The sequence below is a fragment of the Ovis aries genome, chromosome 12 (assembly GCF_016772045.2).
Source record: "Ovis aries strain OAR_USU_Benz2616 breed Rambouillet chromosome 12, ARS-UI_Ramb_v3.0, whole genome shotgun sequence".
In the NCBI taxonomy this organism is placed as follows: domain Eukaryota; kingdom Metazoa; phylum Chordata; class Mammalia; order Artiodactyla; family Bovidae; genus Ovis; species Ovis aries.
In genome coordinates this window covers 45,602,191-45,627,557 of record NC_056065.1, presented here as the reverse complement: position 1 = coordinate 45,627,557, position 25,367 = coordinate 45,602,191, and positions in this window count along the sequence as shown.

The window sequence follows — 25,367 nt, the reverse complement described above, 5'->3', positions numbered from 1 at the left end:
TGGCCATTTCCTCCCCTAGGGGATATTCCCAAACCCAGGGGTTGAATCCCTGTCTCCTGCATTGGCAGGTGGACTCTTTACCTCTGAGCCACCTGGGAAACCCTACTCAGGAGTAGATGGGTCTAAATTAGATTTTGAGTTCTTGGCATCCCACTCTGCCTGGTCTTTGATGCTTTTGATCCTAATCAAAAGGTGCTTTTTGGAATCAGAAATGTTAATGACTGTGATTTTATGCATCATTAGAAAGTTTACATTGTGATAAAAATAATGTACGTTCTAGTCTGTTAAATGAGTGGCTCTCTGCTCGCTTTTGCAAACATGCACTGGACATCAGAAATGGGACTATGGTTTGCTGGCCCCAGAACCATGTATGTGTCAGGGACTGAGGTGGGAGACCTTGACTGGGAGCTGACACAATGCAGAACTTGCTATTCAGACTCACTGAATACAGACCCATTTGTATCATAAGCCGTGTTTGTTAGGAGATGAGCTGACTCCAGAAGCTGATTTTTATGCCGGAGAGCAGAGTGTGGCATGTGTAATGAAGAGAGTTTATCTTGGTGTGGGATGAGAAATAATTTGCTAAGCCAGTAACTTCTGCATTTCCCAGATCCCGCGTGGCTCCCTTACAGCCCGGGGTCTAGAGCGCCGGAAATCGCCTGACTTCACAGAGCTCTTAAAGAACCCCTGATGACACTTCAAATTCCAGAAATTAAAGGATTAAATGCTTTCTGTTTTCTCTGAAGACTGACTCGCTCTTGATCGCTTTCATCAAAATAACTCCTTGGGTGCGGTGACTGCCCCCCATAAACCAGTGAAGAGCAGCTGTGGCGCTGCCAAGACCCTCTACTCCATCTTTAGGTCTAGCTGTCATCTCGATTGAGACCCAGATGAAAATCGGTGCAGAAGGTGCTGGTGAGATGTCTCTGAAACACACACACACAAACCCAAAGCGCTGAAGTGAGCGACCACCAGGGCTCTGAGCCTCCTTGCATCTGCTGTCCTTTGCAAACCAGTGTAATCCTTGGGAAAGCGTTGCCAAGAACAGAGGCAGCAACAGTGTTTTTGTTTCTGTCCCATCCGATGTGAGTCCTAGGGTGTTAGCTGGGATGAGCCCCTGAGCCAAAAATATAGAGGAAAATGCTTGTTACTGGCAAGAAGTACTGTTGTCATTAAGCCACTCTGAGATCTGTCTTCTGGGGGTCTTCCAGGCTAATTGGTGGAGAAGGTGGGCCACTGTTTCTGTAGCACAAAAAAAGGGGGCTCAGAAGAGGCCCCTTGACACTAAAGCTGACGTAACTGAAGTTCTGCCTTTGGAGAACAGGGCACCTGATGGAACACACAACAGTGATAAAAGATACAGATACTGATCATTGAGGACTTACATGTAGCCTTTCTTACCTGGGCTTCCAGGAGAGAGTTAAGCTATACAAAAATCCTATGTGTGGATTTTTCTCCATTCTTTCAAGGAGGGTACCTAGCTGATTCCATTCTGATTCTCAGGAGAGAAGTGAATTTCTTACCTTTGTGGATGCATTAGGCTGGCTCCCTTGGGGAATCCTGACATAAAGATACTAAACCATTTTGATGCTTTCTCTCATGTAATCCTTACAACCATTCCTTGAGATGGGTATGATTGCTGTGCTGTACTAATTTGCTTCAACTCTTTATGACCCCACGGACCATAGCCTGCCAGGCTCCTATGTCCATGGAATTCTTCAGGTGAGAATACTGGAGTGGGTTACCATGCCCTCCTCTAGAGGATCTGCCTGACCTAGGGATTGAGCCCACGTCTCTTACGTCTCCTGCATTGGCAGGCAGGTTCTTACCACTAGCACCACCTGGGAAGCTCTAGGTATGATTACTATCCTCATTTTAAAGATGAAGAAACTGAGGCTTAAAGACAGTAACTTGCTTGAGACCACCGATAGTCAGCGATAGACTGAGGACTGGACCCAGATCCCTTTGACTCCTAGGTATTTGTTGCTGCCTAAAAAGTTACCAGCCACTTAGAGGCTTAAAAGAGCACAGTTATCCATGTCTGTGGGTCAGCAGTCCAGGCCCAGCTTTGTTGTGTCCTCTGTATCAAGGTGTCTCACAGCTGCAGTTGAGGTGTCAGCCAGGGCTATAGTCTCATAAGAAGGCTCAGCTTTGTATTAGAAGGTGCAGGATCCTTGTCAGGATTTGATTCCTCACTGGCTGTTGGACGGAGCCCCTCTACCCCTCAGTACACAGTCCCTCCCACCTGGATGCTTGTTCATCAAAGCGTGTCAGTCAAGAAGGCCATAAAGAGCCTTCCAGCAAGACAGGAGTTACAGTCTTATGTAAATTATCACAGATAAGTGCTGGCCCTTCACCTTTGCCATATTCTCTTGATTAGAAGTAAAGTGTATGCCCTCCTCTCACCTGAGGGCAGGGAATTACATGAGGGTCTGGGCTCCAGGCAGAGAGGGTGACTGGGGACCTCTTGGAGTCTGTCCACCACAGCCTCCTACCCAGCCCAGCCCCACTGCCCCACACCATGAGGGGATCGAAGGGCCAAAGAGGAGGGAGCCTCTCACTCCATCAAACCCCGACAAGACTAGGGGACATGAAGAGACCCCCAAAAACCTCCCAGGGCATCCAGTCCTGGCTCTCCTCCCTCCACCAAGGATCACTCATTGAGCCTGAGACCAACAGGAAACACCTTTGTGGAGTGGAGATGTCCAGACTCAGTGACAGATTGGAGACACCCTAGGTGGGCCCAGAGGTTTAATTGGACTGTCTCTTTCAGCTGATACAATTTCCATTGTTTTCTACATCTCTGGTGTTATCAGGGACAGAATTAAAACCTCTGAGCTACATTTTTGATTAATGTATGAGATGCAGTATTAACACGTTTCATAAAATTATCTTTCCAAGAACATGAACCTGCTTCCAAGAGGAATGTCAAGAGCATGGACTGTTTTGCAGAGGCTCTCCCACTTTGGGCAGCCAGCTAAGAAAAGCCCCCAATTCTGCTGGTGGTGTCAGCATCCACATAGCTTCCCGTGGGTCTGATGCCCACAATTAGAAGGACAAAAAGGTATTCCAAGGGAAGCTGAGTTAAGCACAGTGACTGGAGACTTAAGTGTGGTGGGAAGCAAAGAGCTCCATGCATTCCTGTGCTGTTGAGTCACCCTGGTTTGCTGTCCCAGGACTGAATTTAAATGGAAAAGAACACAATGAGCTCTGTGTGAGATGAGACCCAGTGGGGAACCAGTGGGACATCCTGGTAGATACTGTGCATAGAGAAACATGAAGACACAATTTCTGACATAGTCGGTGCAATCAGGTGGATTCAGTAAATCTCTAAGGTGGTCAGGAAATAGGTGCTCTCATTACTGGAATATTCTGGTTACTAGCGGACAGCCATGTAATTGCCTACTGCAGCGGTCAGTGTTGAGAGAATTAGGACTTCTGTAGGGTTATGGGTATGGTTCCTTTTTGATAAACGTGAGAGCCGTGGTCATTGACCATTGATTCCATTTTCCTTGATGATTCAGGGGCACTAATGAATATGTCCTTATCACTGGGTTGCATTTCTGAAGATTTGATAGTGCACTCTTGGGTTTCTGGAATGTTGGGTCTGCTCCTGGGGAGGGGGTTCCCAGCCTGAGATTGGAGGACCCACACATCAGGCCCTGGAAACCCTTCTCCAGGGAAATTCCCTGCACTTGGTTGTTGGTCTCAGGCTCAATGAGTGATCCTTGGTGGAGGGAGGAGAGCCAGGACTGGATGCCCTGGGAGGTTTTTGGGGGTCTCTTCATGTCCCCTAGTCTTGTCGGGGTTTGATGGAGTGAGAGGCTCCCTCCTCTTTGGCCCTTCGATCCCCTCATGGTGTCACCTTCCCTCTGAATGTGTCTATCTCTGTGTCCCGATTTCCCCTGTTTATTAGGACAGTGGTCGTCTTGGATTAGGGTCTACCCAGTGACATCATCTTAACATGATCATTTGTAAAGACACAGCTTCCAAATAAGGCCATGTTCACATTCAGGACTTCTACACCTTTTGGGGGACACAGCTCTGCCAGCAACAGACGCCGTGTGCCATTTGCTCCCCACTCTCTGCACACCCACTCTCTGTCCCCTGGGTGGGTCCAGCTCTCCCCTGCTGCCTTCACACAGGCATGCGTGTGCCGCTTCTGCTTTGGATAAACCCCAGGCACCCAGCCTGGGTGGAGGACCTTGGCCTGGCTGACCCCTAATTAATCTCTTGGGTTGCCCTCAGGGCTCCTTCTCTGGAGCCCTGACTCATTTGGAGAACCCTGCCGTCACTCTCGAAGCACCTGGAATGCTCCTTTGTGACCCTCACCTCCCTGGCCTGTCCCCTCTGTGGGAATGTCAGCCCCACAAGGGAAGAGACTGTGTCCATCCCATTTGCTCCTGTGTCCCTTTGGTGGGTGATGGGAACCAAGGACTTGCAGTGGGAGAAGCCTGTGAGGTCGAGGTCATGTCCAAGTCCAGGGGCAGCCAGGGGAGTGGCTGTGGGCTTTGCTGGGAAGGTGTCTCATGCAGTCAGTCCAAGGGGGCGAACTTGGTCACGAGCCATGAGGGCTGGTCCAGCCTCAGCTGCTCCCACTGCTTCTCATCAGGAGAGGTGTGTTGGTCAGAGACGGGACGGCACTGGGACACAGCCCAGCCACCTCACCCCTATCACCTGGTCTTCAGCTGGTCTGCCAGGCACCTTGCCATTCTTTGAATTTCTCAGCTGGGTCCCAGCGGGTGGCTCTGTGGAGCAGAGCATCCAGAGCTCTGTGTCTGGGTCTGCACTCGGCACCATGCTGCTTTGGTTCTGGGATCTGTCCGCCTTGCCTCCATGCTCCTTTTCCTCCTCCTGGAGTGAATCCCACCCTCCAGACCCCTCTGCTCTGCTATGTTCCTCCCTGTGGTTGTGGAGCAACTGACGGGTCCAGCCCCTGCTCCCTCCTGTTGTTGGAGCAAGTTCCCCACCTGGAACATTCTCTTCATCCTCTGGGCTTGGCTCAGATGCCCTCCTCTCTGGTGTCCGCTTCTACCTCCTCAGCGCCATTCAGTTGCTCTTTCCTTTTTAGGACACTTCATGCGGTGTGGGTATGCACCTCAGCAGCTGTAACTCATTCAGCAGACAGTTATTCTCTGTCCATCCCTAAACTTGACTGTAAATTCCTTGAAGTCAGAGATGATGTGTTATTTAATACTTTATGCTGCAGATGGGGATACCCGGTAGATTTGTTGACTTATTTTTCAGGCTTTGCCATCAGTAAATGTTAAGCAGAGCGTGGGCTTCATTCTTGAGTCCTGGGGGGAAGCATGGTGCTGACAGGGAGGTGGGACTCAGGAGGTATGGATAGAATGAATAAAGTTGCTAAGATTTAATGTCTGCCTCCCAGGTTTGGTTCAATTTAGCAGTGAACTCTGAGCAAACAAAGACACTCAGGCTCAAAGAAAATGACTTTTTATCAGTGGAAGCTTAGAGAAGTGGAGATCAAGAATGGAAAGGGGAGGAAATATTGTGTGTGGGGTTTCCCATTGCCGGTAAATCGACTCAAATCAACTCAAAGTCTGCATCTTAGTCCTCTTATCTGTGAGCCCTCAGGGGGCTCTGAGCCTGGTTTTTCTCATCAGATTGAATATTCAAATTCAGAGTGGAAAGTCCCCATCAGTCTTCCGCTCTCTACCCCAAGCTGCCCCAGCTCCCCTGTGTAAAGTCCTCAGGAAACAGCTCTCTGTTTCCACACTGCCGTGGGATGGAGGAGTGCACCTGGCGGGAAGGTTGAGCCAGGTGTGGGTGTCACCCTCTGACCACCTGCAGGGACTGTGCCTTCCCCTGGTCACTCTCCTCCAAGTCAGCCTCGGGGCTGTGAGGCGATCTGCTGGCTCTAGAAGTGCTGACCATCCAGTCATCCATCCATCAGAGGCTGATGGAGCCCCTCCTGTGTCCCAGGCCCAATCCTGGGAAGCAAGGATATAGGAATGGATAGGACCAGTCCCTGTGACAGGAGGGTTCGGATGATGGAGAAGTAGCCAGACAGATACCATGTTCAAGGTCAGCACCGAGTCTCATGTGGCCTATGTGATGGCAACCTACTCATCCTAGACAGATGCCTTCCTGGAGTCAGTAACCTTGAAGCCGAGATTCCCAAGGAGGGGTGATCATTAGCCAGGCCTGTGGGACGGGGAGGATGGCGATTCACATTTCAGGCTAAAACAGTACTGGAAAGTCTAGAGGCAAGAGGGCTAGCCTCTGGTGATTGGAGGGTTAGGGTTCGGTGGGACCAGAGGGAGGGGGCTGGAAGTAGAGGAAATAGTCTCTAGAGGACCTCATGGGTCACCTGAGCAAGCTAAGGAATCCTGACTTTGGCCCAGTGCTGAGTCACGTGGCAGAGGCTCCAGGGTCCTTGCTCTCCACCTTCCCTCCCCAGAGCCCAGCCATTCTGCAGACACTGAATGAATGCCTCCCTGTCCTTGGAGGTCACTTCAGACTGAGAGCCCTGCATGGATTTCTCCTCCCACTTCTCCTGCCCCCCTCCCCAATTTGGTATGCCACCATTCCGGCAGCTAATGACACAGAGTGGTGTTTAATTCTGAACTCTGCAAACCTTAAAGATTAAATAATGAATTCTGTGATCCACCAAGCTCTTTCCTGGATAGAATGATAAGACATCAATTGGAAAAATTTAAATATTGATGAGTTTTAACTTTTGTATTGATTGGGCAGTGACATATTTTGAATAATGATTCACATTAAAAATACAAGAATTCATATTGATCATGAAGTATCTGGCTCTATTAAAATAATCAAGTAATCCTTAGACCTTGGTATCCTTTTAAAAATTATGTTTCTCAGAATAGCTGAAGATCCAACCAACGCCTAACTTGCAACAAGTTGTTGAAATTCCTGCATCTGCCTGTCTACATGCTTTTCTTCTGTCGTCCCTTAAGACTGCTTTTTTGAGGGGCTTGGAAGTCAGGGGTCTTGGGAGACAGGTGGCTTTCCTTGTATGTGGGAACCTATCGTATGTGGGGTTATCCCAGGAGTTGGATGCTGTGGGAAGTCCAGGGGAGTTCTTAGACTGTTCCACTTTTCCTGGGCACATGAGGCAAAGGAAAGGCCAGAGAGGATTTGTGGGGCTGTTTTAATTTTCATTGTGTTGAGCCCCAAATTGTTCCATTTTTATCTGGGATAGTTCATCAACAGTTGAGCCCAAGGGCTCTGCTCCCACCCTTTGAACTCACCTCGGCCTCTCTTGTTGGGATAACTTTGGACGATGGCATCATCAAGTTTTGGGCTGTGTCTTTGTCCATGGGGTTACGATTCTGACTTTGCTTTGCTCTGACTACCCACCTTCCCCAGGGGGTCTCACAAAAGCTCAGGAATCAAGCACAGAAGAGAAAACAGCTGCCATGTGCTGCTGCTAGACTATGTTCATTCATTCTTCATTCAACAGTCATTTATTAGATTTTAACTCAGTACCAGGCAGGTGCCATGCCTGCTCTGATGGGATTTACAGCCTAAAAGGGAGACAGACATTACACAGGTAGTGTGTGCAAATAGTTAATGCACAGCCCAGTTAATTCTGGGTGTGACAGAGGCTACACAGGAATCCTTCAAGGGGATTAAGTCTAGTCTGTGGTGGTGTGCAGAAAAGGATTAACCTCGCATACCCTTAGAAAGGCCTGCTGGCAGTGTTGGTCCTTGGCTGGTATCTGGAAACCCAATTGGTTAACAGGTCTCTATACCTACCTGTGTGCACTCAGTCGAGTCTGATTCTTTGCAACCCCATTGACTGTAGACCACTGGGCTCTTCTGTCCATGGAATTTTCCAGGCAAGAATACTGGAGCAGGTTGCCATTTCCTTCTCCAGGGCATCTTCCTGATCCAGGGATTGAACTCACGTTTCCTGCATCTCCTGCATTGGTAGGTGGGTTCCTTACCACTGTGCCACCTGGGAAGAAGGTGTCTATTCTCATATTAAACTTTCCCTGAACAGTAAGAGAGACTCACTCTTCCTGAACTGTTTATACAAATAGTGTAGTATATGCTGGACACCTGCTTTCCTTCTTGGAGTCTGGGACTTTGGTCCATGCTAAGCTGGAGATGCCTATGTGATGATTTCCCAGGAAAAACCCTACATGCTGAGACTCTCATGGGCTTCCCTGGTGGACAGCACCTTGATGTGTTGTCACACTCTGCTGCTGGAGGAGTTGTGTGTCCTCTATAACCATGCCACAGGTTCCCCCCACCCCACCCCATTTATTCCCCTGCTGATGCACAGGCTTGTTTCTAACTTTTGGCTTCTACAAATACAATTGGTATGAACATTCATGGGCAAGTCTGTGTGGACAAAAACTGTATTTCTTTCAAGTAAACACCCAGAAGTAGAGCCATTGGACTATTATACTAGGTGTGTATTTATAAGAAATCACTGAAATGGTTGTATTCATTTTATATCCTACCAGACGTGTGTGAATTCTGATTGCTCTACATCCTTGCCAACCCTTGGTATAGTCAGTTTACTTCAATGTTTTTTTGAGTGTGGTACTACTGCTTTTTAAAAAACCGCTTTTAATTGAAGTATAGTTAATTTATAATATTGTGTTAGTTTCAGGTGTACAGTAAAGTAATTCAGTTACATATGTTGTTTTCAGATTCTTTTCTATTGTTGTTCACTCGCCCAGTGGTGTCCAACTCTTTGTGACCCCATAAACTGCAGCACCTTTACCATTATAGGTTATTAAAAGATACTGAATATAGTGCCCTGGACTATACAGTAGGTCCTTGTTGTTTATCTATTTTATATATAGTAGTATGTATATGTTAGTCCCAAACTCCTAATTTATCTCTCCCCCACCCCCACACTATTTTACCTTTTGGTAACCATGTTTATTTTCTATGTCTGTGAGTCTATTTATGTTTTGTAAACAAGTTCATTACATCATTTTAAGAGTCCACATGTAAGTGATATCATATGATATTTGTCCTTGTCTGACTTACTTCACTTAGTTTGATAATCTTTAGATCCATCCAGGTTGCTGCTAGTGACATTATTTTATTCTTTTTAATGTGTGTGTGTATTTATGATTGTGAATAGTGTTTTCTCTGAAGTAAACTTCCTATATTCTTTATGAAGTTTATGATGTGAATACTTGCTGTTATGAACACTGAGATGCATGTATCTTTTTGAATTATAGTTTTCTCTGGATATATGCCCAGGAGTGGGATTGTAGGATCATATGGTAACTCTACTTTTAGTATTTTAAGAAACCGCCATACTGTTCTCCATAGTGGCTGCAGCAATTTAAATTCCCACCAGCAGTATAGAGGGTTTCTTTTTCTCCATGACCCCTCCAGCATTTATTATTTGTAATCTTCGATGATGGTCATTCTGACTGGTATGTAGTAATGCTTCAATGTAGTTTTGATTTGCATTTCTCTAATAGTGATGCTGAACATCATTTCATGTGCCTCTTTGCTATTTATGTCTTTAGAGAAATGTGTGTTTAGATCTTCTGCCCATTTTTTGATTGGGTTATTTGGTTTTTTGATATTAAGCTTTATTGTGCTGTTTGTATATTTTAGAAATTAATGCCTGTCAGTAGCATTGTTTGCAAATACTTTCTCTTAGTCCATAGGTTGGCTTTTTGTTTTGTTTGCGGTTTACCTTGCTGTGCAAAAGCTTTTAAGTTTAATTAGGTCCCACTTGTTTATTTTTGTTTTTGTTTCCATTATTCTGGGAGATGGATCCAAAAAAATATTGCTGTGATTTATGTCAAAGCACGTTCTATGTTTTCCTTTAGGAGTTTTATGGTATCCAGTCTTATATTTAGGTCTTTAATCCATTTTGAGTTTATTTTTGTATATGGTATAAGAGAATGTTCTAATTTCATTCTTTTACATTTAGCTGTCCAGTTTTCCCACTACTACTTATTGAAGAGACTGTCTTTTCTCTGTTGTATATTCTTGTCTCTTTTGTCATAGACTAACTGACCATAAACTGTTGCTATCGTTCAGTTGCTAAGTCATGTCCAGCTCTTTGTAATCCCATGGACTGTAGCATGTCAGGCTCTGTCGTCCTTGGGGCTTTCCAAGCAAGAATACTAGAGTGGGTTGTGATTTCCTTCTCCAACAACAACAAATGGACTTTAAGTACTGAGTTTATTTCTGGGCTTTCTATTCTTCTGTGTTTTGACACAAATTTTAAATATTTTTGTTCCAGTTTTGTGAAGAATGCCTTTGGTAATTTGATAGGGATTGACTGCATCAAATCTGTCGATGGCCCTGGGTAGTGTGGTCATTTTAACAATATTGATTCTTCCAATCCAAGAACATGGTATATCTTTCCATTTGTTTGTGTCATCTTCAGTTTCATCCAGCAGTGGCATAGTTTTCAGAGAACAGATCTTTTGCTTCGTTAGCCAGGTTTATTCCTAGGTATTTTATTCTTTTTGATGCGATGGTAAATGGGATTGTTTCATTAATTTCTCTTTCTGATATTTTGTTGTTAGTATTTAGAAATGCAACAGATTTCCATGTATTAATTTTGTATCCTGAAGCTTTACTGAATTCATTGATGAATGCTAATAGTTTTCTGGTACTGTCTAGGATTTTCTATGTATAGCTTCATGTCATTTGCAAACTAAGTGACAGTTTTTTCTTTTCCAATTTGGAATATTTTATTTCTTTTTCTTCTCTCATTGTTGTGGTTAGGACTTCCAAAACTATTTTGAATAAAAACGGCAAGAGTGTGTATCCTTGTCCTGTTCCTTGTCTTAGAGGAAATATTTTCAGCTTTTCAGCATTGAGTATGATATTAGCTATGGGTTTGTCATATATGGCCTTTATGATTTTGAGGTATATTTCCTCTGGGTTTCCCTGGTGGCTCAGTTGGTAAAGAATCTCCCTGCAATTCAGGAGACCTGGGTTCGATCCCTGGGTCAGGAAGATCCTCTGGAGAAGGGAATGGCAACCCACTCCAGTATTCTTGCCTGGAGGATTCTATGGACAGAGGAGCCTGGTGGGCTACAGTCCATGGGGTTGCAAAGAGTTGGACATGACTGAGCAACTAACACTTTCACTTCACTGTTTTATATTTCCTCTATGCCTACTTTATGAAAAGTTTTTTAAAATCTAAATGAATGTTGAATTTTATCAGAAGCTTTTTCTGCATTTATTAGGATGGTTTTAATTCTCTGACTTGGTTTTTATTCTCTGCTTTGTTAATGTGATGTATCATGTTGATAGATTTGTGGATATTAAAAATTCTCACATTTCTGGGATAAATTCCGCTTAATCATGGTGCATATGATCCTTTTACTATATAGTATGCATTCAGTTTGCTAGTATTTTGTTGAGGATTTTTGCATCTCTGTTTTTGCATTGATGTTCATCAGTGATATTGGCCTGTAATTTTCTTTTTTGTGATATATTTTTCTGGTTTTGAGTGATGGTGCCTCATAGAATAAATTCAGATTTATTTCTTTATTTGCAGTTTTTTTGAAGTAGTTTCAGAGAATAAGCATTAACTTTTCTCTAAATTTTTGATAGAATTCACCTGTGAAACCATCTGGCCCTGAACTCCAATAAAAGGAGTTTTAAGTTGCTGATTCAAATTCAGTACTGGTTAATTGGTCTGTTCGTATTTTTTATGATTCAGTCTTGGGAGACTGTACCTTTCTAAGAGTTTGTCCGCTTCTGGGTTGTTCATTTTTATTGGTGTATAGTTGCTCATAGTAGTCTCTTATGATCCTTTGTAGTTTTGTGGTGCTGGTTGAAACTTCTCTTTCTTCATTTCTGATTTTATTGATTTGGGTGCTCTTCCTTGTTTTCTTGATGAGTCTGGCTAAAAGTTTATCAATTTTGTTTACCTTTTCCAAGAGACAGCTTTTAGTTGTCCCAGAGATCTTTTAAACCATTCTCATTTCTTTTCATTCTTTTTTCTGTTCAGCAGCTGTGATTTCCACTGCTGTCTTCCACCTCACTGATTGTTGTGCCTTATTTAGTCTATTGTTGATTTCTTCTAGTATATTTTTCATTTCAGTTACTGTACTCTTTAATTCTATTTGGTTTTTCTTTATATATATATATATTTCTAATTCTTTGTTCGAAACTTTTAATTTCTCACCCCACGGATTCATTCTCCTCCCAAATTCTTTGATCATCTTTACGATCATTACTCTGAATTCTTTGTCAAGTAGATTGCCTGTCTCCGTGTCACTTAGTTCTTCTTTAGAGGTTTTATCTTGTTCCTTGGTCTGAAATATATTTCTCTGTTGCTTTATTTTGCTTAAATTGCTATTTGTATCTTAATAATGTAGTAGTTAGTTATGTTCCTTGACCTTGGAGAAGTGACCTTCTGTAGGAGACATCCTATGCATCCCAGAGGTGTACTCCGTTGTCATCATCCAAAGCCTAGGGGATAGCTGGTCCCAGGATAGTATCTAGCCTGTGTTTGTGGATTCAGTCTGGAAGCTGCTGGACCATAGTTTTCTTATTTCTGGTGGCTGCTCCCTGGTGGGTGAATTTGCTCTAGAGGCTTGTGAAGGCTTCCTGGTGAGTGAATTTGCTCTAGAGGCTTGTGAAGGCTTCCTGGTGGGTGGGACCAGTGCCTGCCCACTGGTAGATGGAGCTGGGTCTTGGCTCTCTGGTGGGCAAGACCATCTCTATCTATGTATCTAGAGGTGGTTGTGGGCTCAGCAAGTCTTTAGGAAGCCTGTCTGCTGACAAGAGGGATGTGTCCCCACTCAATTAGTTGTTTGGTCTGAGGCTTCACAACTCTGGAGACTGCGTGCTCTTGGTGGGACCAGGTCTTGTTGCTAGTGACTCAAGCACGATATCTTCCAGCAGAGTTCATGCAGATGAATACTCCCTGATATGTCTGCCACCAGTGTCTATGTCCTTAGAGTGAGCACAGCTACCCCTCACCTCCTTAGGAGACCCTCCAAGATAAGCAGCTAGGTCTGGCCCAGGCCCCTGTGAAATTTCTGGTTTTGCCCTTGGTCCTCGTACATGTGAGATTTTGTATGCACCCTCAAAGAGTGAAGTCTCTATTTCCCCCAGTCCTGTGGAGCTCCTGCAATCAAGCCCCACTGGCCTTCAAAGCCAAACACCCTGGGGGCTCCTCTTTCCGATGCCAGACCCCTAGACTGAGGGGTCTGACATGGGGCTCAAAATTCTCACTCCTGTGGGAGAACTTCTGTAATATAATTATTCTCCAATTTGTGGGTTGACCACCTGGAGTGAATGAGATTTGATTATATCATTGGTCCACCCTTCCTACCTGTCTCATTGTGATTCCTTCTTTATGTTTTTAGTTGTAGAAGATATTTTCTGAGAGTTTTGACTTTTTCAAGGATGACTATTGTGCAGATTCTTGTGATTTTGGTGTGCTCCTGAGAGGAGATAAGTTTAGGGTCCTTCTACTTCACCATCTTGGTGGCTCTCTGCCTGTTTAAACATCTTTAAAGCTGATCGACTGGATGTATAGTTGTATCCCTAGTGACTAATGATGTGGATAATCTTTTGTGTCTGTTTTCCATCCATATATTTTCTCTGATGGAGTTTATATTCAAGTATTTTGCTTATTTAAAATTGGATAATGTTCCTGTTATTGAGTTGTAATTATTCTTTGAGGGGCTTCCCAAGTGACTCAGTGGTAAAGAATCTACCTGCAATGCAGAAGACGCAGGTTCAGTCACTGGGTTGGGAAGATCCCCTGGAGACAGAAACAGCAACCCACTCCAGTATTCTTGCCTAGGAAATCCCATTGACAGAGGAGGCTGGTAAACTACAGTCCATGGGGTCGCAAAGAGTCAGACATGACTTAGTGACTAAAACAAACAAATAATTCTTTGTATATTTTCATAACAGGATTATTTGAAGATAAAGAGGTTTAAATTTTGTTGAGCTCAAGTTTATTGATTCTTTTATAAAAGGTTAATTTGTGTGTATGTCATATTTAAGAAATCTTTGTCAAACTCAAGGTCATTAAGATTTCCTGCTATGTTCTCCTACAGAAAATTTTCTTCTTATACTTAGGTCTGTCATCTTTCCTACTTAGTTTTTATATGTAGTGTGAGATACAGATCAAAGTTCTTTTTTTCCCAGCACTATTTGTTCAAATGATTAACCTTTCCTCATTGGATTGCCTTGGCCCCTTTGCTGAAAATCAATTGACCAGAAATGTGTGGGTCTTTTTCTAAACTTTTAATCCTGTTGCATTTTTCTATATGTCCATGTTTGTGCCAATACCACATTTTATTAGTATGCCTTTATAAGATATCTTTAAATCAGCTAGTGTAAATATTCTAATTTTGCTCATTTTCAAGATTAACTTGGCTTTTCTAAGTGATTTTGATTTCCACATATATTTTAGAATAAGCTTATCAATTTCTATGAAAAGCCTGGTAGGATTTTGATTAAGATTGAATTGAATGTATAGATAAAATTAGAGTGACTTGACATCTTAACTGTACTTAATTTTCCTTTCCATAAACATGGTATATATCTCTATTTTTGTTTTCTTTAATTTCTCTTAACATTGTGTGATGGTTTTCACTTGTTGAGTTCTCACCTCAATAGAACTGTAAATGAATAAGCCCAACCTATACAAAATTTGTACAGGTTTTGTACATATTTTGGCCAGATTTATTCCTAAGTACTTAATATTTTTTGATGCCATTGTAAGTGGGTATTTAAAGCTATTTATTATTGAATCTAGTATATAGAAATACAGTTGATTTTTATGTACTGACCTTGTATTCTCCCAAACTTGCTCAACTTACCTACTAGTTCTAGTAACTTTTTAGTTGATGCCATAGGTTTTTCTACCTAAACAATTATGCATCAGTGAATAAAGACAGTTTTATTTTCTCCTTTCTAATCTTTATGCTTGTTATTTCTTTCTCTTGCTTCATTGCACTGGCTAGGACATCCAAAACAATATAGAAAAGAAATAGTGAAGCAGAAATTCTTGCCTCCTTGCTGATATTAGCAGGGAAGCATTCAGTCTTTTTCTACTAAGTATGATACTAACTGCAGGGTTTTAAAAAATAGGTTCCTTTTTTCAGGTTAAGGAAATTCTCTTCTACTTCTGGCTTACTGAACGTAGTTTGGGGAGGAGATTTGCTCTTAATCATGCATAGTTATAGGCTCAAAGAGTAAAAATAGTGCAAAGATTCCCTGTACCCTTTATCTAGCTTCCTCCAAAGACAACATATTATGCAGCTATAGAAAGTGTGAAACTGAAAGTGTTAGTCACTCAGTCGTGTCTGACTCTTTGTGACCCCACGGACTGTAGCCCTCCAGTCTACACTGTCCATGGAATTCTCCAGGCAAGAATACTGGAATGGGCAGCCATTCCTTTCTCCAGCAGATCTTCCCAACCCAGGGGTTGAACCCAAGTCTCCTGTGTTGTGGGCCAGGTTCTTTACATATGAGGCTATATAACTATAGGATGTTATCAAAACCAGGAAATTGCAATTGGTGCCATACTATTAGCTAGACTGCAGACCTTACTTGCATATCTCTTTTGAGTTTTCAGTCATCAAAAGGTGTTGGATTTTGCCAAATGCTGTTTTTGTGTGCCTATTGAGATGATCATTTGATTTTCCTCTCCTAGTTTGTTAATATGGCGAGTTACCTTAATTGATTTTCCAATGTGAAACCATGATTTTACTTCATTATGATGTATTATTATTTTATATATAACTGGATTTTATTTGCTCATATTTTAAGGATCTAGCATATATGTTATGAAGATTATTAGTCACACTTGTCTTTCCTTATAATGTCTTTGTTTGGTATTAGTATTGGAGCAGTGCTAAATCCATAAATTTGGATAGGAAACGTTCCTTGTTTCATATTCTGGAAGAATTTGTGTTCAGTTGGTGTTATTTGTTCTTTAAATGTTTGGCTGTATTCAACAGTGGAGGTATCTGAAGTTTTGTTTGTGGCCAAGCTTTTAACTACACATTTAATTTCTTTAATAGGTAAAGATCTATTCAGCTTATCTTTTTTGGATATTTTGTGTCTTTTAAGGAATTGTTCATTTCATCTAAGTTATTGGAGTTATTGCTATAAATTGTTCATAATATTCCCTTATTACATTTAATGTCTGTAGGACCTGTAGTGATGTACTCGCTTGCATTCCTGGGGTTGGTAATTTGTATCTTCTTTCTTTTTTCCTGATCAGTTTGTCTAGAGATTTGTCAAATTTATTGATCTTCTCAAATAGCCATTGATTTTTCACTTGTACTGTCCTGTACTGTCAGTGTCTGAAAACTGCTGTTTTATATATTACATCCTTTTAAAAAAGCTTCTTAAGATGGGAGAATAAATCCAGTCCTTGTCACTCCATCATGGCTCACAATAGAAGTGATCAGTAATATTTAAGAATGTAAAGGATTTCTGAGGCACGAAATCTGGAGAGCTGCTGCTCTGACAGACGTATTCATTGTTTCCTGAGGTCATACCTCCATCCCTCCTGGCAGTGGGAGTTTTCTTGCCCACACTCAGGTATCACTGAACCTGGAGACAGTGTAGGTATCTCCCTTGGTCCCCATTTTCACTCCCAAACCGTTGTCATCCCCTCTTTTCCTGAAAACCTTCCTGTTCCCTTAGAGCTTGTACCTTCAAGGTCTTATCATCCAATATCCTTCTTTCTTGCAATTATCACAGATTTCTTGTATAGCTGTCTCTTATTCATTGATGATTTTAGCCCCTAGTTCACTGTCTATTTCCAACATCACACTGTTTATAATTCTTGGTGATTTTTAATAGCCACATAGAGATCCTCTCAAAACCCGGGAATAATAGTTACAATAAGTAATGCTTTCTGCTGTTACCAGCACACCTCAGAATCTCAGTTGCTTAACCAATAAAAGATTATTTTTTGCTTATGCCAAATCTAATACACCTTCCTGACACACACCTAGCAAAACCTCACACCTAGATAAGTCCAACTTTGTATCTTCTGAAGTCTTGCATCCAAGCAGCCCAATGTGTCTGGATAAAATTACACACCAAGGCTAACTGGTTTTATTTTAAATTTGGAATCCTTTCCCCAGGCCCTAGTGCTGCCTAAAGACTCTATGCACAATTCTGATCATGCCTATGCGAAACATCTCACAGCGTCTCCTCCTCCTCCATGTCAGCTCAGACCTTGCTTCTTATTTCACTGAGAGAATAGGACAAATTAGAGCATTTCTGCTTGCTCCCATCAGCCTAGCCACTTGCCTTCCTATACTGACATTCTTAGGAGCATCCTTCTCTCCTGTTCCTGTGGACAACTGGTCTGTACCCCTGGCCACAGCCAGCCCCCTCTGCTTGCATGCTGATTCCATTCCTCCTTACCTACTCAAGGACATTGTTCCTGCAAACGTTCCCTCTCTCTTCTTCAGCCTTAGTTTTCTCCTCTCTATTGAATCATTAAAAAAAAGTATGTATTTATTTATTTGGCTGTACCAGGCCATAGTTTTGACATGAAGACCCTTTAGTTGTGGCATGTGAGATCTAGTTCTTCCCTGATCAGGGATTGAGCCCACACCCCCTGCACTGGGACTGTGGAGTCTCAGCCACTGGACTACCAGGAAAGTCCTGGATCATTCTTATCACCATAAAATAGTCTATAGGCTCTCTTATCTTAAAAAAAAATAGGGAGAGAGAGAAGTCCATCCTTGCAGCTCCTGAAAGCTTCTGAAGCTACTGAAGCTTCTCTTGGCTTCACTCTTGGCAGCAAAACAGCTTGGATGATTGTCTTATTTTTTTTTTTTTGTCCTCCAGTTCTCTCAGTTCAGTCATGCTCTGGTCTACTTCACTCCGTTCTCCCTAAGGTCACCAAATCCAATGGTTGAGTTTCTGTCCTCACTTCACTGGCTTCTGACTAGCGTTTGACAGACTGATCCCCCTCTCTCATGAACCCATTCTTTCCTGGCTCTCTCCTTCTGCTCTTTTGCAGTCTCTTTTGAATGTCTCCATATCTCCCCAACCTCTACAGGCTGGACTGCACAGTCCCTGCTCCTCTACCCAAATGTTCCAGGCCCTTAGCTTTACACACCATCTCTATGCTAATGACCCCAATTTTATAATTCTGACCCTGACCTTTCCCTGAACTTCAGACTTTGACTTCTCTATTTGCTTGGATGTGAAACACATTTAACATGTTCTAAACAAGGCTATGCTAAAGCCTTTCACTGTGTGGATCACAATAAACTGGAAAATTCTGAAAGAGATGGGAGTACAGACCACCTGACCTGCCTCTTGAGAAATCTGTATGCAGGTCAGGAAGCAACAGTTAGAACTGGACATGGAACAACAGACTGGTTCCAAATAGGAAAAGAAGTGCATCAAGGCTGTATATTGTCACCCTGCTTATACCCTGCAATTAAGGTAATTTAACTTATATGCAGAGTACATCATGAGAAACATTGGTCTGGATAAAGCACAAGCTAGAATCAAGATTGCCAGGAGAAATATCAATAACCTCAGATATGCAGATGGCACCACCCTTATGGCAGAAAGTGAAGAAGAACTAAAGAGCCTCTTGATGAAAGTGAAAGTGGAGAGTGAAAAAGTTGGCTTAAAGCTCAATGTTCAGAAAACTAAGATCATGGCATCTGGTCCCATCATTTCATGGCAAATAGATGGAGAAACAGTGGAAACAATGGCAGACTTTAATTTTGGGGGCTCCAAAATCACTGCAGATGGTGACTGCAGCCATTAAATAAAGACGCTTACTCTTTGGAAGAAAAGTTATGACCAACCTAGATAGCATATTGAAAAGCAGAGACATTACTTTGCCAATAAAGGTCCATCTAGTCAAGGATATGGTTTTTCCAGTAGTCATGTATGGATGTGAGAGTTGAACTATAAAGAAAGCTGAGCACCAAAGGATTGATGCTTTTGAACTGTGGTGTTGGAGAAGACTCCTAAGAGTCCCTTGGACTGCAAGGAGATCCAACCAGTCCATCCTAAAGGAAATCAGTCCTGAATGTTCATTGAAAGGACTGATGCTAAAGCTGAAACTCCAGTACTTTGGCCACCTGATGTGAAGAGCTGACTCATTGGAAAAAACCCTGATGCTGGGAAAGATTGAAGGCAGGACGAGACAGAGGATGAGATGGTTGGCATCACCGACTCAATGGACATGAGTTTGAGTAAACTCAGGAGTTGGTGATGGACAGGGAAGCCTGGCATGCTGTAGTCCATGGGGTCACAAAGAATTGGACATGACTGAGCGACTGAGCTGAACTGAACTGGACTGAAACAAGACTAGATTTATCTCCTAAGGTACATCCTAGGAGGTGCTCATGGTAAAGAATCTACTTGCCAATGCAGGAGCTGCAGGAGATGTAGGTTCTATCCCTGGGTTGGGAAGAGCCCCTGGAGTAGGAAATGGCAATCTGTTCCACTGTTCTTGCTTGGGAAATTCCATGGACAGAGGAACCTGGTGGGCCACAGTCCATGGGGCCACAGGAGTCAGACACGACTGAGAGACTGAGCACAAGATGCTCATACCCTGTGCTTTCCCATCTCAGGAAATGGCAGCTCCAACTTGAGCCCATCTTCTCTCCCCTCATCCAGTCCATCAGCAGAGCCTGCTGGCTCTGCCTTCAAAACTGACCCAGAATCCGTTGGCACCGTCACAGTACGCACCACTCCCACTGTCATCTACACCCCTTGCTTTCTTGTGCACTGTCATCCGAGCCCTGGTCTAGGGTTTCCTTTTAAAAGGAAACTCAGTCATATTACCCCGTGGCTCAGACACCCCCAGGGACTTGTGTCCAACTCAAGGACTGCCAAGTCCTGGGGACCAGGCCCTTGCCAATGTTGCGAGCTCATCTCCTGCGCACCCACTCTGCTCCAGCCACGCTGTTGAAATATACCATGCATGTTCGTGCCTCAGGGCTTTTGCACACTCTGTTTCCTCTGCTTTGGATTCACTCTGTCCAGATGTCCTTGGATCTTTCACTTGTCTCTGCAAGAGTCACCTTCTCACCCCATCCCTTCCTCTCTACCATCTGGCATTACATTTGTCACTGTCTGTGTCCTCTGCTGGGACACAAGGGGAAGATGCCCTGACTTCCTTGTCCACTGAGCTCCCTGGAGCCTAGACAAGTGCCCAGGTGTGGTAGGGACTCAGTAAACTTTTAATAAGTGAATAAATTTCAACCCACATCCTAAATTAATAAACGTAAAAATCCCATGCCCTCTTTTACTATTAATTTAAATTTCAGAAATTAAATATGATGATAGAAAAGAAATAAGATCACTTAAAGTTTGAATGTGCGTTTTTATCATTAATAACTATTATTAAACATTTATGCTGAATTTTAAAGATTCAAACTGTACTGAAATGCATAGTAAAATGTGAAAGATGGCCCCTTCCACTTTTTCTCCCATCTTTATTTCTTGCCATCACATTTTCCACAGTTGTACACCTCTGTTGACCGTCCTGTGTACATCATTTCTCTCTAAAGATAATACATACGTGAGTGCATGTTAAGTCACTTCAGTCGTGTCCAACTCTTTGCGACCCCATGGACTGTAGCCTGCCAGGCTCCTCTGTCCCTGGGATTGTCCAGGCAAGAATAATGGAGTGGGTTGCCCTGCCTTCCTCCAGGGGGTCTTCCTGACCCAGGGAGCGAACTTGCGTCTCAATGTCTCCTGCATTGGCAGGTGGGTTCTTTACCACTAGTGCCACCTGGGAAGCCCCCAACACACACATGTGAACATTTTGAAACATACACACATGGATATTTAAAAAAATGATATCTTGTTTTGTACGATATAGTTCACCCCCCTTTTCGCTTAAAAATATACCAAAGAGACTTTTTTGTGCTGGTGCCTCTGCATCTTCTGTGACTAGTCTGACACATGGGTTCTGCTTTGCTCTCTCCCCACTCCCTCCAGCCTGGATTCTCTGAATGGAGGTGACATTTCCCACTTCAAAACCCTCCTGGGACTGTTTCCCATTATTCTTCCACCACCTTCTTTCTGCCTGTAGTGTTGCTACTTACTTGTGTGATTCGTTGGATTATAATTCCTTGGGGACCCAGACAGTGTGTACGTTGGTAGTTTTGTGTCTTCCACAGTTGTGGATGCTTGTTGGATGGATGGACAGATGGATGGATAGATACATGAAAGAATGAAAAGACCAGGTTCTGTTCCTTTTTCTCCCCTGAGTGATACCTCAAAATGCTTCATACCTCAAACCGTGCAGCTTTGCTAGCTGCAACTTGAGCTTTCTTACTTTAGTCCTTCAAATGAAGTTGCTGGCTTGCTCACGTGTGATGTAGCATTGGCATCTTTTTTAAAGTCTTTATTGAATTTGTTGCAACTATTGGCTTCTGTTTTTTGAAAGGTCAGAGGCCTTATATCTCTGAATCTTATATCTCTAAGATCTTATATCTCTGGCATCTTATATCTCTGAATTCCCCTGTATTGGAAGATGAAGTCTTAACCTCTGGACCACCAGGGAATCCAATTGGCATTTTTAAAAAAACAAATTATAGTAGCAACAATAACAACAGTAGAAATTACAATTACCATTTCTTGAGTGTTTAAGCTGTAAGGGCACTATGCTTCAAAGCTTTATATACATTGTCTTCTTTAATTTTCCAACCATCTATATGAATTAGATATGATGATTATTTTCAGTTTGTAAAATAGGCTCAGAGAGGTGAATAACTTGCTCAAAAATGCACAGCTGGTTAATGACAGAGCTAAGGATCAAACCTAGGCTGCCAACTTCTCAAGCCCAACCTTGCCAAGCCCAACCTTGCACTTCTTTGTTGGGAACCAAGTTTGCAAAGAATTGTTTTTTCCTGTTGGAACTGGTTGCATTTTTAATTGCAGAAAGCACCCAACCTGTGGTTAACAGATTAATATAACAACTTGTCACCCTGAGAAGGTAGTTCTTTTATTTGCGTGTAAAACTAGTAGTGAAAAGACTCTCTCCAGAATAAGTCAATCTCTCCCAATCTTCCCTCTCAACAACACACAAACAAAAAAACACAAAACCAGACCTTAAATGGATTCAAAGGGTCAATCTCAGCTCCCTGACTACTTGATTTCTTTGGCTGCTTCTTGCTTTAGCGAAGAGAAGATGAACTCATGAATTATACCCAGGAGAATAAACACCGAGGTCCCAAGTGGTTTGTTATGTAAGCAGTAAACACTTTGGACAGAATCATCAACTGTTTGTCAAACCCTCGCTTTTACCAAACTGAGTTTAAAAGGAAAAAAAAAAAAGCTATCTGCAGAGATTTTGTGAAAGTTCCACTTGGTTAGCATGCTTGCAATGCACACTGTAACAAAGCTTTAATATAATTAAATTTTAAATTCCATGTAGAATCTAGTGGGTAGGCAGATGTACCGGTATGTTAAACTTTATGTCGCTTGAAAATGGTTTTCAAGTACATCGGAGGGAGACCATCCAGCTGTAAAATTATCTGCTTTATGACGCCGCATCACAGCTCTGATCTTTTTCTTTTAATTAAAAATGTACCTTAAAGTTGCACCATCCCCACTCTCTGCTACATCTTCACCTCTTTCCTAAAATTTACTGATAGGAGATGAAGTAGCTTGGCTTTTCTATGAACCTTTGGGAATGTTTATGCACAAAATCACTTTTCAATTAAATATTAATTTTTGTGGCTCTTCAGCGGGGCTTGGGCCCACTCTAGGCCAAAGGGTAGCCCCTCACATATCTAGTGTTATCCAGGCCATGAGGCATCTGGTGGCTCAAACCTTCCAACCACTTGCAGCTCATTCCATAGATGAAGAAAGTGATAAGGGCTTTGTGAAGGCAGAGGGATGACACTTGCCCAGCTCTTATTGACCTGGCCCAGGTGTGCACAGCCTTAGAAGGTGTCCCCCTAGAGTGGCACACACACTGGGTCCTTTTGCTCATGTTTTCTCCCTTTAGTCTTTTTTTACTGACTTTCTGATATCTGAGTTTTGGGGGAGGGGGATGGTTGTCCCTTTGACCTGATGTTTCAGTCTCTCTTAAAATATAGGTCACTGGCTCCTCATCCATCACTGAGCCCTGGAGATAGCTGAGGTCCCCAGGCCCTTCTGAAAGATCATAAAGACACTGGATATCAGTGCCCAGGAACTGACCTTTTCAGAGAGGGGAGGACACAGAAGGGCAGGCTGGATGCCAGGGTCCTTCTGTGGCCTGGTTCTGGCTGTAGCTAACTAACAGCTGTAAACACTCTCAGTGTTACTTTTCAGATGAGATCCGTCTTCTAACTCACCTATGATAGAGCCTGGCACACAGCGAGTGCTGAGTAAATACTGGCTATTATTGAAATGATGAATATTTTATTGTTCTAATTATAATCACATCCTGCTAGGCCCTATTTAGGATCTTTCTGGAAGCTGCCGACGGGTAGGAAGAAGGAGAACAAGCAATTCTGTACATAGTCTGGAGGACCTGTTGGCCACCAGATTGGGGGGAACGGGAGCCAAAGGGAGATCGCCTGGCCCTGTGTTTTCAAGACAGGAAACCAGAGCTCCTAGCAGAGAAGAGACTCACTCAGTGTATACAGCGAGCTATGGTAGAGCTGGGGCCCTGTCGTCCCTTGTTCATTCCAGTAGCTTGGAGCTGAGAACCTTCTCGCAGCTTCCTCTGAACTGGGGCAGAGCCAAGGCTAAGCTGCTTGGTTACTGTGTTGGGATGATGGTGTCCCCTGTTGTCTTAGAGAGCCCTGCCCACTGACACCATCCTTCCAGGCTGTGGGCAGAATGACTGGCCACAGAGGGTCTCCTCGAACATTAAAGGATTTTCCTGTTTGCAGCAGCCTCTCTGCTTCTTTGCAGTCCTACGGGTCATTACGTACCATTCACACCCCGTACCATTCACACCCTGTACCAGGGAATGCCACTCTCGTCCCTTGCACTGGAGCATGTTGGTGATGATGTCTCTGAAAGCTGTGGTCCAGGACCTGCCGTTCCCTAGACTCTCAGTGTGTCTGTAGGAGGTTTGCTGTGAGGGGATCGGATGCTGGAAAGAAAGGATTCTGCTTGGAGCTCAGCCTACAGGAACCTGCTCTGGGGGCTCAGGAGAACCCACACTTCTTCCTTGGGTGCTTGCAGTTGGCTGGCCTGGGAAACAACACGCTAGTGTCTGATCTAGGGTGGATGCTATGAGACATTACCTATAACCTGGGACCCACTGTGTTGTGTTTGCTTTGGGAAGCAGGCAGGCTTCCTAGAGGAGGTGGAATCTGAGGTTAGAATGGGAGGGAGCCTGTGAAGGCAGAATGGTGGGGTGGGGGGCAGGCCCATTTGGGTGACATCCTGGCCTCACGCAGGGCATTGTGAACTAGGAGTGAGGAAGACGTGAATGGGTGATAACAGAAGGATGGTTGGCAGACAAGTGAAACTGTATGTCAGGACAGGCTCATGTCTTGCTTTGTGTTGGGACCACAGACAGTCTGGATGGGACATACTGTCTGGGCTGCCTCCAGCTCTTCTCACGGTCACTGTCATGTCAATTGTGAGGCTGTGGCTCCCCTTGTCCGGAAAGGGCAGGGACCCCTCATGGGGAGGTGGATGGCTCTGGAGAGACAGCACAGTGAAGGCTGATGGTGTGAGGTGGTGGGCAGAGTGCCCCGGGCCAGCTGGGCCTGTGATCATGGGCAGGTGACATCACCTCCCTGGGCCCCAGGCTTCTTCCCTGACCAGCTGCCTTTCCAGGTGCTTTCAGGCTGCACATGTCCATTCTGATCTGATCTTGGTTTCCCAGTCTGACATCCACTTGGTGGGCTGGGTCTAGACCTCTCCCCGTCAAGGTGGCCCTACAGGAAGATGGGCTGCTAATCTGACTCCATGCTGATCCATCCACAGGCTGTGGTGAGGAGACTCAGGCCTGAGCGTGTGGAAACCAAGGGGCTTCCATGCAGGAAAGGGCCATGGGTGCTGGCTCTGTGAGTCTACAGCTCCTGGATGGGAGGAGGGGTATCAACAGCAACATGAGCTGGGCCCAGACTCAGACACGCTCTGGACCGGTGATGTCCGAGCCCTCAGACTGCTAGGTGGACAGTCAGATCTGGTGCACAGGTGTTGGTCTCCGTTCTAATTGGTTATTATGTATTTTGAGTATCAATCCTGTCCTCAAGGACTCACCATCAGAAGCTAAAAGCCTTCCTGGAGACATCTCTGAACGTTCCAGAGTTAGTGTCACTCATAGCCTCTTTAGATGTGGGTGAAAGCAAAATTAATTACACCCTGTGCACCTAATCCAGCTTCTCAGTGTCAGCGGTTGGCTTTCTCCTGTCTGTGGATGGAACCGGCCCTTCTGTTCTGATTGTTCTTCTGGCCGACATGGGAGTTCCTACCTGCACCTTGGAGGGGGCTGTTCCTGC